Genomic DNA, 3,431 nt, shown 5'->3' on the forward strand with positions numbered 1-3,431 from the left:
ATAACGCAGGTCCTGTTCCTAACCGTTTCAGCAATCCTGTGTCAGATCATGATCTTGAAAGTCTTTGTAATTCGGCTTTTCCTCAGAACACAGAAAACAAGAGTAAAGACAATCACGTGGGTTACGTGATGACGTCGACATTATTGCTCTTTCGCATCGTGAGACAAATCTTAATTAAAACTCTCCTGCGTTTCTTGGTGGAAGTGCGAAACCAAAAGGGTGAAGAATATCGGGGAAATACGTTATGTAAACTGATTGCGTCATTGCAATACTATCTCCGAAGACATGATATCGAGATTAACGTTTACGAGTCTCCGTATTTCTAAGGAATGGGAAACGTCAAGGAGGCTCACATGAAGTCATTAGCTTAGCAGGGTACTGACATTGAGAAAAAGCAAGCAAATGTTGTTTCTGTTGATCTAGTGGATATACTGTGGGAGAAGGGTATTCTCGGTGAGGACACGCCTCGAAAGCTGCCAGACACTTTGGTCTATCTCAGTGGATTTAACTGTACACTTCGAGCTGGGGACGAGCACAGGACCCCAAACTCTCAATTTCAAATAACAGAAGATTCAAGAGGCGTCACGTATTTGAAATATACCGAGGACATTTCTAAGATAAACAAAGGCGGCTTAAAAAGTCGAAAACGTTCAAGGAAGACCATTCGAGCGTCAGAGAAGGTTGCACTACCACAGAGATGTCCAGTTCGACTATACTGCAAATACATGTCTCTGGGGTAAGTTTTTAGGCAATAAAATGGAATATAAAACAGTTTGTTGCAGTCAACGTGTTTTTTATGTGATTTGCAATTGATCTACACGTCAACAATTTACAACTTTTTCTCATAAATAACAGCAACAATCGTGCTTAAAGTATACATAAATCTTTACTTAATTAAGATCATTATTCTGTATGAATCCCGATTTCAAATTCTTATAATTTTATGACTGCAATGTATATGTCGGACCCATCAATGGTAAATGCATCGCATTCTACCTCCGACCACTGCACTACGTCAAGGAAGGTGTCGGGAAGCACCCGTTCCGTGCAACAGTTTCCAAACTCTTCAAGCATGCTGGAATTGAAGGATATTTAATAAATAATTCCCTGCGAGCAACGGCAGCTACTAGACTGTACGATTCCGACCTGGGCGAGCAATTGATAGCCGAACGCACTGGACACAGATCTCCGGCTATCCAAAGCTACAAGGTATTTGTTTTCACTGGCGTTTTTTAGATGTTTCCTATGGATCTAACGTCCTGTCGGAAATCCTAAAAATTGAATTTTCAACTATAACTCTCAATATCAACTTTTTAAAGCTTACAGAAATACCTAATCGCAAATGCTCTGTCTGCTTAGGGTTTTAATATTTTTATATTTCTTATGCGTAATGTCTAATTCTCAATTTACAGGAAGACGTTTTATCCAAAATATTCTACTTTTGCTTGAGTGTTGTAAATCTTCAAATTTGGGGGAAATAAAGAAATAAGGGAAATCTGAAACATACTATAGATTGATGCCAATGTAGTTTTGTAGCACATTTTTACTGGTTAAAATGATGCTTCTTTACTGACTGCTAATATCAATGCTGCGATTAATGGCTAAGTTATATTTCTTGGGTTTTTTATCGCCACACCTATTATTTAAAACCTACTCCCATGATGCATATATCATTGGGGGGCACGGGTGGCCCAGTCGTCTAAGGTGCTGTGCAGAGTTGCGTCCCTTAGGCACGCCAGAAACCTATGATTGTGGGTTCAAATCCCGGTTCGCCCCGATTATGTTTCTAGGTTTGTCAGCACCATACCCGTGCTCGTGGGTTTCACCGAAGTGGTAAACGTCTAAGACCTGCATCAATTCGGGCTTTCCTCCCACATCAAACTGACACGCCGTGATATAACTGGAATATTGTTAAAAGTGGCGTTAAACCCGACTCACTCACTCACATATAACATTAGACGTTCATAGCCTAACCAGGGTTCATGCCATAACCTTTAAAGCACTTTCTAACCCTCATCCTAACATAAAGATAACTTTAATAAATATTTCACATTTTTTAATTGGGAAGCAGTCGTTACACTTTCAAATGATAATTTTATGATTCCTAACTTCAGTCCCATTGCCATAAAACCGCTCTGTTCGATAATATTTGCCTTTATATTTTTGGGAGTCTCCCCAATACATTGACTGTCATCTGGGTCAGCTTTGAGCCTGTCAGGTCGCCGGTCACTGGCGTCCCCACTGATTATAGTCTATTTCACACATTGAGGTGCACTAATGAATGTTTATCTCACGTTTAGCTGTAAACATGCATTTCTAACATTATTACATTACTGTATGAACAAAATACGTTTTATTATTTGACATCGTCCAACATGCATTCTAAACTCGCACAACACCTGTGGTTAAAGATAACATCTGCACAGATGGAGGACCGAGTAGACGGAGTTATTCAGAAAAAAACGAGAGCCTCTGCAACTGTTACATCGGTTGCCTCTGGTCCTGCCATCTCAACTTCGAAAAAGTTGGCATCTAACGCCTCCGCTGATGCTGCATCGGCGGAGGCAATGTTGACACCTACAGCGGTTCTTGATGAGACGCCTCTGTTCTGCATGACACCCTCATTCTATGACCTTTACATTGACTTTCCACACTTCCTTACTAACTGGCATTTCCATTTTTAATATAAATTATGTAAGTGCCTGGTGGTTCCAGTAGACATAGGACATATTTACCTTTTTCGCGAACACCCGGTGTCATCAATGGTTTTCAGTGATCCATTTGTAATACTACCATTTTCATCAAATTTGTCTTTTATGCCCCATGGATGTTACGACAGATACTCGAGTCTGACGTTTTGAGTAGGATGGTATTTGCAACATTTATTGTAAGTTTGGTTGGTTGGTTGTTTAACGCCGCACTCGGCAATATTCCAGCTATGTGACGGCGGTCTGTAAATAATCGAGTCTGGACCAGACAATCCAGTGATTGATATCATGAGCATCGATCCACGCAATTGGGATCGATGACATGTATCAACCAACTCAGCGAGCCTGACCACCCGATCCCGTTAGTCGCCTTTTACGACAAGCATAGTCGCCTTTTACGGCAAGCATGGGTTGCTGAAGACCTATTCTATCCCGAAATCTTCACGGGTCGTTATTGTAAGGGAATGAGTGAGTGAAATGTAATGTCACATAGGCAAAATTTCAGCCATATCGTGACGAAACAAGTTATGATAATTATATTTAGATTTAATAAAAAGCTGTTAACGATGGGCAGAATAATAACTGGAGTATCACAATTTCGATTTTAAAACTAGTTTAGAATAGTTAAAAGAATACATTATCATTCGGCAATACAATATAAAAATAGGCTACAGATCACCAGCAACCAAAGTTAGGCCACCATACTAGGGACCGTACTACGGA

At 40.3% G+C, this 3,431-nt stretch overlaps 1 pseudogene; it reads left to right on the plus strand.

Moving 5' to 3' along the window:
- Positions 1-353: 353 nt before the first annotated feature.
- On the plus strand, positions 354-2,684 carry LOC139464690 (uncharacterized; annotated as a pseudogene).
- Positions 2,685-3,431: the final 747 nt, after the last annotated feature.

This window comes from Haliotis cracherodii, unplaced genomic scaffold (genome assembly GCF_022045235.1).
Source record: "Haliotis cracherodii isolate W230 unplaced genomic scaffold, xgHalCrac1.p SCAF_17, whole genome shotgun sequence".
In the NCBI taxonomy this organism is placed as follows: domain Eukaryota; kingdom Metazoa; phylum Mollusca; class Gastropoda; order Lepetellida; family Haliotidae; genus Haliotis; species Haliotis cracherodii.